Here is a 15,237-nt window from a genome sequence, read left to right on the forward strand (position 1 = left end):
TCTCCACATCCTCTCCAGCACCTGCTGTTTCCTGACTTTTTAATGATTGCCATTCTAACTGGTGTGAGATGGTATCTCATTGTGGTTTTGATTTGCATTTCTCTGATGGCCAGTGATGGTGAGCATTTTTTCATGTGTCTTTTGGCTGCATAAATGTCTTCTTTTGAGAAGTGTCTGTTCATGTCCTTCACCCACTTTTTGATGGGGTTGTTTGTTTTTTTCTTGTAAATTTGTTGGAGTTCATTGTAGATTCTGGATATTAGCCCTTTGTCAGATAAGTAGGTTGCGAAAATTTTCTCCCATTTTGTAGGTTGCCTGTTCACTCTGATGGTAGTTTCCTTTGCTGTGCAGAAGCTCTTTAGTTTAATTAGATCCCATTTGTCAATTTTGGTTTTTGTTGCCATTGCTTTTGGTGTTTTAGACATGAAGTCCTTGCCCATGCCTATGACCTGAATGGTATTGCCTAGGTTTTCTTCTAGGGTTTTTATGGTTTTAGGTCTAACATTTAAGTCTTTAATCCATCTTGAATTGATTTTTGTATAAGGTGTAAGGAAGGGATCCAGTTTCAGCTTTCTACATTTGGCTAGCCAGTTTTCCCAGCACCATTTATTAAATAGGGAATCCTTTCCCCATTTCTTTTTTTTGTCAGGTTTGTCAAAGATCAGATAGTTGTAGATATGTGACATTATTTCTGACGGCTCTGTTCTGTTCCATTGATCTATATCTCTGTTTTGGTACCAGTACCATGCTGTTTTGGTTACTGTAGCCTTGTAGTATAGTTTGAAGTCAGGTAGTGTGATGCCTCCAGCTTTGTTCTTTTGGCTTAGGATTGACTTGGTGACGTGGGATCTTTTTTGGTTCCATATGAACTTTAAAGTAGTTTTTTCCAATTCTTGAAGAAAGTCATTGGTAACTTGATGGGGATGGCATTGAATCTGTAAATTACCTTGGGCAGTATGGCCATTTTCACGATATTGATTCTTCCTACCCATGAGCATGGAATGTTCTTCCATTTTTTTGTATCCTCTTTTATTTCCTTGAGCAGTGGTTTGTAGTTCTCCTTGAAGAGGTCCTTCACATCCCTTGTAAGTTGGATTCCTAAGTATTTTATTCTCTTTGAAGCAATTGTGAATGGGAGTTCACTCATGATTTGGCTCTCTGTTTGTCTGTTATTGATGTATAAGAATACTTGTGATTTTTGTACATTGATTTTGTATCCTGAGACTTTGCTGAAGTTGCTTATCAGCTTAAGGAGATTTTGGGCTGAGACAATGGAGTTTTCTAGATATACAATCATGTCATCTGCAAACAGGGACAATTTGAGTTCCTCTTTTCCTAATTGAATACCCTTGATTTCCTTCTCCTGCCTAACTGCCCTGGCCAGAACTTCCAACACTATGTTGAATAGAAGTGGTGAGAGAGGGCATCCCTGTCTTGTGCCAGTTTTCAAAGAGAATGTTTCCAGTTTTTGCCCATTCAGTATGATATTGGCTATCGGTTTGTCATAGATAGCTCTTATTATTTTGAGATACATCCCATCAATACCTAATTTATTGAGAGTTTTTAGCATGAAGGTTGTTGAATTTTGTCAAAGGCCTTATCTGCATCTATTGAGATAATCATGTGTTTTTTGTCTTTGGTTCTGTTTATATGCTGGATTACATTTATTGATTTGCGTATATTGAACCAGCCTTGCATCCCAGGGATGAAGCCCACTTGATCATGGTGGATAAGCTTATTGATGTGCTGCTGGATTCTGTTTGCCAGAATTTTATTGAGGATTTTTGCATCATTGTTCATCAAGGATATTGGTCTAAAATTCTCTTTTTTTGTTGTGTCTCTGCCAGGCTTTGGTATCAGGATGATGCTGGCCTCATAAAATGAGTTAGGGAGGATTCCCTCTTTTTCTATCGATTGGAATAGTTTCAGAAGGAATGGTACCAGCTCCTCCTTGTACCTCTGGTAGAATTCGTCTGTGAACCCATCTGGTCCTGGACTTTTTTTGGTAGGTAAGCCATTAATTATTGCCACAATTTCAGCTCCTGTTATTGGTCTATTCGGAGATTCAACTTCTTCCTGGTTTAGTCTTGGGAGGGTGTATGTGTTGAGGAATTTATCCATTTCTTCTACATTTTCTAGTTTATTTGCGTAGAGGTGTTTGTAATATTCTCTGATGGTAGTTTGTATTTCTGTGGGATCAGTGGTGATATCCCCTTTATCATTTTTTATTGCATCTATTTGATTCTTCTCTCTTTTTTTCTTTATTAATCTTGCTAGCAGTCTATCAATTTTGTTGATCCTTTCAAAAAACCAGCTCCTGGATTCATTGATTTTTTGAAGGGTTTTTTGTGTCTCTATTTCCTTCAGTTCTGCTCTGATTTTAGTTATTTCTTGCCTTCTGCTAGCTTTTGAATGTGTTTTCTCTTGCTTTTCTAGTTCTTTTAATTCTGATGTTAGGGTGTCAATTTTGGATCTTTCCTGCTTTCTCTTGTGGGCATTTAGTGTTATAAATTTCCCTCTACATACTGCTTTGAATGCATCCCAGAGGTTCTGGTATGTTGTGTCTTGGTTCTCGTTGGTTTCAAAGAACATCTTTATTTCTGCCTTCATTTCGTTATGTACTCAGTAGTCATTCAGGAGCAGGTTGTTCAGTTTCCATGTAGTTGTGCAGTTTTGAGTAAGATTCTTAATCCTGAGTTCTAGCTTGATTGCAATGTGATCTGAGAGAGAGTTTGTTATAATTTCTGTTCTTTTGCATTTATTGAGGAGAGCTTTACTTCCAAGTATATGGTCAATTTTGGAATAGGTGTGGTGTGGTGCTGAAAAAAATGTATATTCTGTTGATTTGGGGTGAAGACTTCTTCAGATGTCTATTAGGTCTGCTTGGTGCAGAGCTGAGTTCAATTCCTGGATATCCTTGTTGACTTTCTGTCTCATTGATCTGTCTAATGTTGACAGTGGGGTGTGAAAGTCTCCCATTATTAATGTATGGAAGTCTAAGTCTCTTTGTAGGTCACTCAGGACTTGCTTTATGAATCTGGGTGCTCCTGTATTGGGTGCATATATATTTAGGATAGTTAGCTCTTCTTGTTGAATTAATCCCTTTACCATTATGTAATGGCCTTCTTTGTCTCTTTTGATCTTTGTTGGTTTAAAGTCCATTTTATCAGAGACTAGGATTGCAACCCCTGCCTGTTTTTGTTTTCCATTTGCTTGGTAGATCTTCCTCCATCCTTTTATTTTGAGCCTATGTGTGTCTCTGCAAATGAGATGGGTTTCCTGAATACAGCACACTGATGGGTCTTGAGTCTTTATCCAATTTGCCAGTCTGTGTCTTTTAATTGGAGCATTTAGTCCATTTACATTTAAAGTTAATATTGTTATGTGTGAATTTGATCCTGTCATTATGATGTTAGCCGGTTATTTTGCTCGTTGGTTGATGCAGTCTCTTCGTAGTCTCGATGGTCTTTACATTTTGGTATGATTTTGCAGTGGCTGGTAACTGTTGTGCCTTTCCATGTTTAGCGCTTCCTTCAGGAGCTCTTTTAGGGCAGGCCTGGTGGTAACAAAATCTCTCAGCATTTGCTTGTCTGTAAAGTATTTTATTTCTCCTTCACTTATGAAGCTTAGTTTGGCAGGATATGAAATTCTGGATTGAAAATTCTTTTCTTTAAGATTGTTGAATATTGGCCCCCACTCTCTTCTGGCTTGTAGGGTTTCTGCTGAGAGATCCGCTGTTAGTCTGATGGGCTTCCCTTTGATGGTAACCCGACCTTTCTCTCTGGCTGCCCGTAACATTTTTTCCTTCATTTCAACTTTGGTGAATCTGACAATTATATGTCTTGGAGTTGCTCTTCTCGAGGAGTATCTTTGTGGCCTTCTCTGTATTTCCTGAATCTGAATGTTGGCCTGCCTTGCTAGATTGGGGAAGTTCTCCTGGACAATATCCTGCAGAGTGTTTTCCAACTTGTTTCCATTCTCCCCGTCACTTTCAGGTACACCAATCAGACGTAGATTTGGTCTTTTCACATAGTCCCACATTTCTTGGAGGCTTTGTTCATTTCTTTTTATTCTTTTTTCTCTAAGCTTCCCTTCTCACTTCATTTCATTCATTTCATCTTCCAGGGCTGATACCCTTTCTTCCATTTGATCACATCGGCTCCTGAGGCTTCTACATTCTTCACGTAGTTCTCAAGCCTTGGTTTTCAGCTCCATCAGCTCCTTTAAGCACTTCTCTGTATTGGTTATTCTAGTTATACATTCTTCTAAATTTTTTTCAAAGTTTTCAACTTCTTTGCCTTGGTTTGAATATCCTCCCGTAGCTCGGAGTAATTTGATTGTCTGAAGCCTTCTTCTCTCAGCTCATCAAAGTCATTCACCATCCACCTTTGTTCCGTTGCTGGTGAGGAACTGCATTCCTTTGGAGGAGGAGAGGTACTCTGGTTTTTAGAGTTTCCAGTTTTTCTGCTCTGTTTTTTCCCCATCTTTGTGGTTTTATCTACTTTTGGTCTTTGATGATGGTGATGTACAGATGGGTTTTTGGTGTGGATGTCCTTTCTGTTAGTTTTCCTTCTAACAGACCGGACCCTCACCTGCAGGTCTGTTGGAGTACCTGGCCAGCCGTGTGGGGTGTCAGTCTGCCCCTGCTGGGGGGTGCCTCCCAGTTAGGCTGCTCAGGGGTCAGGGGTCAGGGACCCACTTGAGGAGGCAGTCAGCCCGTTCTCAGATCTCCAGCTGCATCCTAGCCCTGCTCTTAAAGGGCCTCACCAGAAGTCCAGTATTCCAATAGGAAAATTAGCAGAAAAAAAAAATCTTATATCCCCTGAATCTTCTTTTGGTTGTCCATGTGGCTATGTATGTGTTATGTGTGCAATATCTATTAAAAGAGCTCTAATTAATTGGCCTAAGAAAAATAAGCACTTAAATATTTTTAAGGAAAAGGTAAAAGCTGTGGGACCTTTCAGTTGCCATGACTTTAATCTTTAAAACATACTGGTACAGTAAAGTTAGAAGTGTCTTAAAAGTTGCCAGCATCTATTCTTTTTTGCATTTGTTAATCAGGCAAATTCATACTTATGGCTGCCAAATACAATAACGTGTCAAAATTTGACATAGAGGCTACAAAACTATAACTCAGCCCAACCAAATAATCTTTGCTTGTATAATTTTTAATAAATAAAACTTTAATATTGGTTTAATGAAGATAGCTACATCTTAAATTATATAGTAAAATACCCTAACTTCTAATCTTGTGGCTTAGTCAGTCTAGTCCACAGACATGAAGGAAGTTTGTTTTGGAAAAGAGCTTTTATCATCTTTAGCATTAAAGAAAACAGAATTTATATATAAAAAAGAATCTTATATGGTAAATTCTTGTCCTAAAGCAAGTTAACTTGTTGTTTAAAGGAAGGTTTGTTCCCAAGTCAGAAAGTTGAGGCATGTCAGAGATTGTCTGTGAAACTTGTAAACAAGTTTATAAAACAGAATTTATGCCAAAAATGTTATATAATTTAAAAATTAATAGGCCTCCTGATTGCTTTATAAAATGTCATTATATCTCTTAGCTGTACAACTTGCCTGCATTGCAACAAGGTAAAACTTAGGACACATTAAATGCTGGGATAAGCCAGACTTTATCTGCACTTCTGTCTAGGTCCTAGGCTCTATACCTAGAACATAATTAAGATCCCAAACTTACCAAGGTTATTAACAAAGGTAAAGGTTGCTAAAAGTTAACAGCATAACATGCATTTAAAACTATTGAACAGACAATTTATGAGCAAGGTGTGTAAGGAAAGTAAAGTACACTCTTGGTAAAAAGATTGTAGGGAAGCATAAGAATGTGGATTGTTACTTACTTTAAAAGGTTAAAGAACTGTTTTGAAGGTTTAAGCAAGTTTTGGAACATTAATTGTAAAGAAAATTCTGTGTGTAAACATATTGGCTAAAATTAAAGGGTTATCATCCAGGTTTTCTGTAAATTGAGCATTAAAAGCACAACAGGTTTTTCTCAAAGCACTAACCTGCTCTTTAACAAAAATTATAAAGGGTTAAAAATAGTCTATAAAAATCTTACTTTGTGGTCGGACATTAATATTGGGTAAATGCATGTACAAGGTTTTATTAGAAATTGAGTTTAATATTAATAGCACACTAACATAAAGGTAAAATCTGGCTTATTTGTTAGAAAATCATACAGGAAGCATTGATGAATATAAAATGGTGTTTGGCTTTCTTTGGGCTATTTTTGTATAAATATGTTATTGGTATGTGTCCCAAAGTTATGGGTGCCTCCTATAATTTTGATATACCTTACTGGACATTATCAGTATTAATTATAATTGTAATGTTAAAATTATTATGTGCCACAGAGGTAGCACATATCCTTGTCACTTGTGTCTTTAACTATGGCTATCCTAAAACTTTTTGTCATCCATAAACAATTGTTGTCTTGTTTTGGTACTCTTTAAAAGGTGGTTTTATAGGTAGCTATAAAGTTCTAACAGGTACTCTTCAATGTAGGTTTCTGATAATTTTGGAGAATGTAACACCAGAATAGAAGAAAAACTTTCAGGACCTTTGAAAAGTTAATATCAAGCAGGACAGGAATTAACTGCATGAATTATACTAATGGGAGACTGAAGTAATCTTTTCAATGCTTTGCTAATCCTTTATTTTGCTTTCCAAAGTCAAAGAAATTTTTTTGAGCTATTAACAGCTTTTAACAATTTAGTATATTCCCAGAAACAAAATTTAGAGCAACTTTTTCTCTCTACCTGATTTTCTCCTGAATTTGGAAACTATCTGTGAGTATTTTTAAGTCACAGTAATACAGTTATTTGCATACATGCAATAAGGATCTGTTTTCATTTGCAACAGAACACAACTGAAGAAACTGTTATTGTACCAAGGCTTTGACTGAAATTGTCTGCTTTCCTTTAAGGAATCAAACTTGGCTTTATGAAGCCAGTAAAGCCCTTGGAAAACTGGCCTCATATTTTGTGTACACAGTTCCTGTACAGGGTTTCTGATTTGTGGGAAATAAAGAATGTCACTTTCTAGCAGGCTGGGAACCTCAACTTATCTTGGGACCTCAAGAGGAGAGGAATTCACCCAACTCATAGGTATTTGATGGTACAAATCCATGGAGGGGGCTTGGCTTTAAAAAGGTCTTATCTCAGATCCCTTCTACAGAACAAAGTTCCATCAAAGCCAATATGAAGTGCCTATGTAACAAATAATTATTCTTGCTGCACTATATGCAAATAAGCCAAGTATAACAAACCAAATCAGTCCTACAATGATTTGTCTTTTAATAAAAATGGGAAACTGGAGAGAGAAAATTATGTTTCAGAAACTATAGCCACACCTGTTGTTAAACTCTAGTATTGCCTAATATTTCTCAGTTTTTATTACATTCTATTGTTTAAATTAAATTCTATTTTTTTTCTGGCTACAAGTTTCCAAAATAAACTATGCTTTTTTAAAGCCCTATGAACTGAAAACTAGATGTTTCAGCAGGTGCTGCCTCTAAGCCCCTCAAGTATCACAGGCGGAAATGTATTCACTCCTGGTGCTGACAACTAATAACTGAGGGTGCCCAGAATCCTTCGCCCCCTCATCTAGTGAGTCAATGGAACCCAGGGTAATTAAGACAGTATCTGTTACAGGAGTAAACTCCTGAATACATCACACTTGAGTCAAAGCCTGAAAAGCTGATGAAGCAACCTCTGGCAGCCCAAAGGAATGTCCTCAATATCAATGTAAATAAGCAGAAAATCATACAAAAAAAGTAACTGAGAACTACTCATCTTACTCAGTCCTACCCCATCCTCACCAAACACTTTTTATCATTTCTACTTCTGTTTTTAAGCCAGATATTAAAACTTTTTCATGAAAATTATTTACTACATCACCATTGTGGGAATTGCTTTACTCACTCTACTGTTTGCAGTAGGACTATATATATATTAGAGCACCCTCAGGATGGAATAGCATACAGAAAATCTCAATTACTATAGCATTTTGTTTAATTATTTTCTTCATAGCAAGAATAATGGTTACGAACAGAAAATAACACATGAGCCGTTCCAAACATGCACCTCTGCCTCTCATTGTGTAAGGAATGTAGTTTCTATATCAACATATTGGGCCTAGTAAAAAACTTAAAGAAAAGGCTTAAAAGCTAAGGGAGTGCCAAAACAACCAAATGAATTCTTGGTTTGGGAACAAAATCATAGCATGCATCATCTCATTCCTGGGTCTTCTCCTAATAATATGCCTAGGACTAACATTCTTACACTGCCTAGTTAATCTTTCTCAAATATTTTTAACTAACAGGATCATGGCCCTTTCATAGACAACCACCCAAAAATATCTACAGATGGCATTGTTCCTACAGTCAACCCGAGACCAGGAGACTCTCTGCCCCTCATCAGCAGGAAGTTGCCAGAAAGAACACATCATCCTTTTTATAACTATAGGGTCTGGGTTGACAGAGCAGGAGCATCACCATCTTAGACAAGCCCCTCATTCTAAAGTTCACTTTAATTAAAAACCACCTATATTCAAAGGGCATCAGCTAAATGGCTAAGGTCAGCATGACCATGAACCACAAATAACATCCAACCAGAAACATTCCAAACTCCTCCTTGTCCAGAGACATGCTAGACCCAAGATAAACCCACCTCTGGGCTGGAAAGATGTCTGCCCCAGGATTACCTCCCCTCCTCTCAGAGAGATTCCAACCTTGCCATAATCTTCTCCCTACACATAAACATTCCAAGCTTGTGACAAGCCCCGTCACCTTAAAACCAATATATACTCTTAGTCTGTAAGAGAAAACACTCCTGGCTAAAATCAGCCAGGAGCACTTCTCAGCTTTTATCTAAAGAAAACTTGACTTTAACTGCCAGTCGGTGTTTTGTGTTTCTTCCCTCTTTAAATCTTAACAGATACATCATGGTGCATATCCATTTAGAGTGTTAAACTGGATGTAACAAAAGTTGTATTCAAGAAAGCCAGTTTGTCATGGGAAGCTTCAAACAGATTTTAATTTGGACATACAGGAATCCAGCATTTTAACTTTTTTCTTACTCTTGTACATTTATTTTATTATTGGTGTTTTCTGTTATAAAAGTAACTATTGTTGGCAAATTTATATTGATATCCCTACCATTTTCCTTTAATGTGCTATACAATATTATTTTTTATACAAGTGAGCATTGGTAATTGTGTTAAGCTGTTTTATTGCCGCTGTAAGATGTTATCACAAGCCTCATGGCTTAAAAAAAAACACAAATTTATTTCTTTGTGGGCACGCAAGCCAGAAGTCAGAAATAAGCCTTACTGTGCTAACATCACAGTGTCCACATACCTTCAAGAGGCTCTAGGGGATAGCTCCTTTTCTTCTGTTGTTGAGTGTGCATGTGTGTGTATGTGTGTGAGTGTGCGTGTGTATGTGTGTGTGTGTGTTTTAACCATGTGGAAATACAATCTCAACAAGGGTACTGTAGAATAGGTTGTACTGAGTAATAGAAGAATTAATAACCTTACTAATTGGGCTAAGGAACTGTCCCAAAACATACAAACATACACATTGTGTGTGTATGTGTGTATTTTTTAAGAAAAGTAGAAAGAAAGAAAGAGAGAGAGAAAGAAAGAAACAAACAAAGAAGAAAGAAAGAGACAGCATCAAACGAAATAATACTTTATCATTTACTATAACTAGGGAAAGACAGGTGTTCTACCAAGACTGCTCACTTGGAACTGTGCAAATTAAAAAAAAATCAAAGAAAGAAGCAAATCAACCCAGTTGGATATAATTTTGTAAACCTTATTAAACCAGGACTAAGGAAGGAAATCCTTAAGCTTCCAGAGCAAATACCACACACACACACAAACACTGCTTATACTACATTCAGGTGAACAATAATCCCATTGAGATTAGTTATTTCTTATACATTTTATTGAAAATAACTTTCCTATTACTACTGTAAACAGTAATCTCTCTACCTTGCCATAGATAGACATCAACAAAATATACACTATCTTCTTTATTTTAAAAAATGTTTTATCAAGTATCTGTAAGATCAAGGAAATATATATTGGTACGACAAAGCTTACGATTAAGAGTATGTCTCATCACAGTCCCTGTCTGATATGTTCTGGTTGTGTTCCCACCAAAATCTCATCTTGAATTGTAGCTCCCACAATTCCCACATGTCATGGGAGGGATCCAATGGGAGGTAATCGAATCATGGGATTGGTTCTTTCCCATGACGTTCTCATATAGTGAATAACTCTCATGAGATGTGATGGTTTTATAAAGGGGAGTTCCTGTACATAAACTATCTTCCCTGCTACCGTATGAGACATGCCTTTCCTTCTCCTTTGCTGTCTGTCATGATTGTGAGGCCTCCCCAGCCATGCTGAACTGTGAGTTCGTTAAACTTCTTTCCTTTACAAATTACCCAGTCTCAAGTGTGTCTTTATTAGCAGCATGAAAACAGACTAATACACTGTCATAGGCAGAAAAATTGTCCCCAAAGATGCCGACATCATTTTCTCAGGAAACTGTGTAAAGTTTTGTTCCATGACTAAGGGAATTATGGTTGCAGATGGAAGTTGATAGGCAGAACTTAAAATAAAGAGGTTATCTTGCATTATCCAAGTGGGTTATACATGATCTCTAAAATTGAAAGAAGGCATAAGAGGAAGAAAACAGCCAGATTTGCTGCCTTTGAAGACATTAGAAGGGACCATGAAAAGAGGAATAGCAGCAACTTCTAGAAGCTGAAGCATGCAAGGAGACAAATTCTCCCCTACGGAGAGAACCTAGCTCTTGAAACACCTTGGTTTCAGTCCAGCAACATTCATTGAGGACTCTGGACTTTCAAAACTGTAAGATAATAAATTTTTGTTGTTGTAAGACTTCACGTTTGTGGCGATTTGTTAGAGCAGCCAGAGCAAACTACTTCCAGCCCACACACATCATGCCACAGAATTATGTACCTATCATTCCCTCAATTTGTACACAATTTTGCTCCATAGACATACATTCATTGTATATTTTTTAGTGGTTTTAATTCCACATGCTTGGGGTCACATTGGATACCCTCCTGTGGAACATGATTTTCTCCATAAGCTTTGTCTGTCTGTGAGACACATGGAGACTAATAGATACAGTTACATCATTTCTCTTTATTTCATCACTATATCATAAGCTTGTTAGTTTGTTTTTAGGAGGACAGTATATCCTACAGATGGTACATCTTCCACAGATGCCATATTTAGACACAGTTTAGTTACTGTTAATGTCTCACCTACTAACAGATGCATTGAAACTGCCTCTGCAAAACTATTGTCAGTGAGAAAATTTTAACAGTAAGCTAAGCTAACTCAACTCCCATCTTGCCTTTCCCTTAATTATTCCTAGGCTATTAGGACATGATAACTTTGGAAGACATTTAGGCTACAATTTTATTTTGTTTTGCTTGAGACGGAGTCTTGCTCTGTCACCTGGCTGGAGTGCAGTGGTGCAATATTGACTTACTGTAAATTCCACCACCTGGGTTCAAGTGATTCTCCTGCCTCAGCCCCCTGAGCAGCTGGGACTACAGGCATGCACCATCATGCCCAGCTAATTTTTGTATTTTTAGTAGATATGAGGTTTCACCATGTTGGGCATGATTTTCTCGATGTCTTGAACTCATGATCGGCCCGCCTCGGTCTCCATGATTGTCTCGATGTCTTGACCTCATGATCGGCCTGCCTAGGTCTCCATGATTGTCTTGATGTCTTGACCCCATGATTGGCCTGCCTTGGTCTCCATGAGTGCCGGGATTACAGGAGTGAACCACAGCACCCAGACTAGGCTACAATTTAGATGATAATAGGCCTTGCCCCAAACACACTTTTGTAAAGCTGATGGGAGGCCATCAGCCTGGGAAGAGGAGAGAAGATTGAGTCCTGCAGACATAAAGGATTGTCAGCCATTATTTCACAGGTCATAAGATATGCAACTTCTCCAATTACCCCTGCAAATAAAACACTATTGCACATTGGCCTTTTAAGATATCTTTCTAGGTTTTCTGCATGCCAGACATTTATAGCTCCATATGGATCAACAACCCCACTTCTGAGGTCCTGCCCAGAGGTAATCTGGTCCAGCAGGAGGACAGCCTCAACCCCCTATGATTTCATCTCCACCCCATCCAGTCAGCAGCAGGCACCTTTTAACTGGCCGTCCCCACCTTTTCCCCCAAATTGCCTTTGAAAACCACCTAACTTAGGTGCTTTGAATGAGATGATTTGCATAGAACTCCACATCTCACGTGGCATGGCCAGTCTTGTGTTTATTAAGCTCTTTCTCTACTACAAAGACATGACCTTTCTTTATGCAGTGGGCTGGAAGAACTTCTCAGATGGTTACAAAGTGAGTTCTACCCATTTTAATGCTATCATCAACAATGCCAATAAAAATATAATCCTACATGTATCTTTAGGAAATATAGCCAGAAGGCAAAAGAATGAGTTTATGATGTATATTTTACTTTTCAGATAATTAATTCCAAATTGTTCCACAAAGATAATACAATAAAACACACTCTGATTCATAGTATGTGAGTTTATGTTGTCCTCTAGGTAGACTTCATACCTGTTGTCAGATTGCTAAATATGTGCAATCTCACAGGTGTAAAATGGTAAGGTTTTAAATTTTAGTTTTATTTTTCAAGGTACAAATGAGATTGATTATATTTTGTTTGTTGGCCATAAATATTTTATTGTCTTCAATGTAGCATTGAAACTCAAATACTATTTTATGGTTTTTAAAATTGAGTTTTGAAGAATATAATGTATTTCACATATTTATCTTTCAATTTTTATGTTTAGGTTAATAAGCTATTTATACCCCAAATAGAAACACATTGGAAAGTGACACGATACACCAGTATTTCTCAGCAATCTGAGACATATAGAAGCCTAAATTTTTGATGCAAATATCAACTGTTAATGAATAGCATTTAAAGTTTTAATGTGAAAACCTAATCATTTTCTTTATTTATTTTATATTTATTTTTATTCTTTGTTTAATAAATATTTGGCTGCTCACAGTGGCTCATGTCTGTAGTCCCAGCTATGGGGAGGCTGAGATGGGAGGCTCACTTGAACCCAAGAGATGGAGGCTGCAGGGAGTCATGACTGTGCTACTCCACTCTGGGCAACACAGCCAGACCCTGTGTCTTAAAAAAATACATATATATGTAAATTCATTTAATCTGATGTCATCAATATATTCTACACTCTTTTTCTAGTATTTTAAGGTTTTATTTTACACAAAATATATCTTATTTGCTTTTCTTTTTCTCCCAAAAGCAACATCTAGTCCATTGCAGAAGATATGAAAATAGTTACTTCATCAATTTACAATGGCCCAATACTATTTTTTCCAAAGAGTATAACTGCTCATATCATTGTAAGACTATACCAGCAAATAAATGGGAAGGCACAAGATCAATTTTTAAGATCTCTCTGGAAGTGAATTTTTATGGTGTGAAATTTTTTTTTTTCTAGTATCCTAGCATTATTTGATAAAAAATCTTTCTTTTATCCACTGTTTTGTAATTGCATGCCTCTGACATGTTTCCTAGTTCTAGTAATAATCACTCTCATTTAAGCCATCAATATTTAATCCCTGTGTATTCACCTTACTGTCTTCATTACTACAACTTCTGGAATCCTTGGCACACTTTTGGATAAGTTCTGATCTTTGCATTCATCTTCAGAAGACTGTTTTCTGTTACTGTTTCAGCTAAAGACACTAGATCTACTCTAATCCTAAAGTGATTGCAATGGTGTATAAATTTAGTGGGACAAATGAAGGAGTAGGCTTTATGCTGACTTTCCAGGTAAGATCACCAGAAAAATTTCTAGAATCACTAAAATGTATATATCTTTTTTCCTTTGCTATGATTTTAAAAAGCTAAAATTCTGAGAGGTATTGTCCTCTAGTTGACATAGACAGACCCAATATGTCTCAGTTCATTCAGGCTGCTATAACAAAAACACCATAAACTACATGGTTTATAACCAACAGACATTTATTGCTTACAGTTCTGATGGTCAGCAGTTGAAGATTAAGGCATAGCAAATTCCCTCTCTGGTGAGGACCCACTTTCTAGTTCATAGATGATGCTTTCTCATTGTGTCCTCACATGATGGAAGGGACAAGGGAATCCTTGGGGATGTTTTTTAATAAGGCACTAATCCCATTCACAAGGGCTTCACTCTCATGATGTCATTACCTCCTAAATTTCCCACCTCCTAATACTTTGAAGATTAGGTTTCAACATACAAATCTAGGGGGAAACAAATACTCAAATCCATATGCAGATTCAAACATATGCTATACTCCACTTCCTGTTCTGCCACTCAGTAGCTACAAACAAAACTATTATAGTAATATGTACTATAATTGTTGCAGAAAAACTGAACTCAATCCTAACCATGCTAGCCTGCAGAAGCAAAAATTCCAAATGTCATTGTTTTCCCACAGCTTCAAATGTTACAAGGATTTGTCTGCTTAGTAGAAACCAGATCACATTTGGCCTCAAGTTGTAAATACAGCAACATGTATATTTTAGAATTTTAAATAATGCAACAAAATCTATGCTGTGTTTTAGAAGGTGCTAGTCTTTATTAAGTGAGATAATTTGTTCTGTACCTTCCACAGGGAAATATGTGGGGAATTTGATAGCACATATGTGGGACTTACAATGACATTAAAGATGTAGGATTTTCTTAAACATGACTAATTCATATGCTACACAATATAGAATCTTATTTTTCTCCTCAGGTTTTTTATATGGGCTCTCTGTGACCAAGGTTGGATTGTAGTGTTGCAATCACAGTTCACTGCAGCCTCCAACTCCTGGGCTCAAGTAATCTTCCCATCTCAGCCTCCCAAGTAGCTGGGACTATAGGCATGCATCATCATGTGCACCTAATTTCTTTTAAAAAATCTTTGTTTATTTGTTTGTTTGTTTTGTTTTTTGTAGAGATAAAGTCTTGAAATTTTGTTTAGGTTGGCTCAAACTCTTGGCCTCAAGTGATCCTCCCATCTCACTTCCCGAAGTCCTAAGATTACAGGCATAAACCACCATGCCCAGCCCTCAAATTGTTTTATCTCATTTGTTAGCTGTATTTTATAGGCACATACATGCATGCCTTCATATG

General features: G+C 37.1%; 1 non-coding gene across 1 annotated transcript; it reads right to left on the reverse strand.

Annotated features, from left to right (window-relative positions):
- Positions 1 to 13,377: 13,377 nt before the first annotated feature.
- On the reverse strand, positions 13,378 to 13,507 carry LOC129026017 (small nucleolar RNA SNORA20). The gene has a single exon (XR_008497402.1). It is a non-coding gene; the product is annotated as a small nucleolar RNA SNORA20 (small nucleolar RNA).
- Positions 13,508 to 15,237: the final 1,730 nt, after the last annotated feature.

This window comes from Pongo pygmaeus, chromosome Y, assembly GCF_028885625.2.
Source record: "Pongo pygmaeus isolate AG05252 chromosome Y, NHGRI_mPonPyg2-v2.0_pri, whole genome shotgun sequence".
Taxonomy (NCBI): domain Eukaryota; kingdom Metazoa; phylum Chordata; class Mammalia; order Primates; family Hominidae; genus Pongo; species Pongo pygmaeus.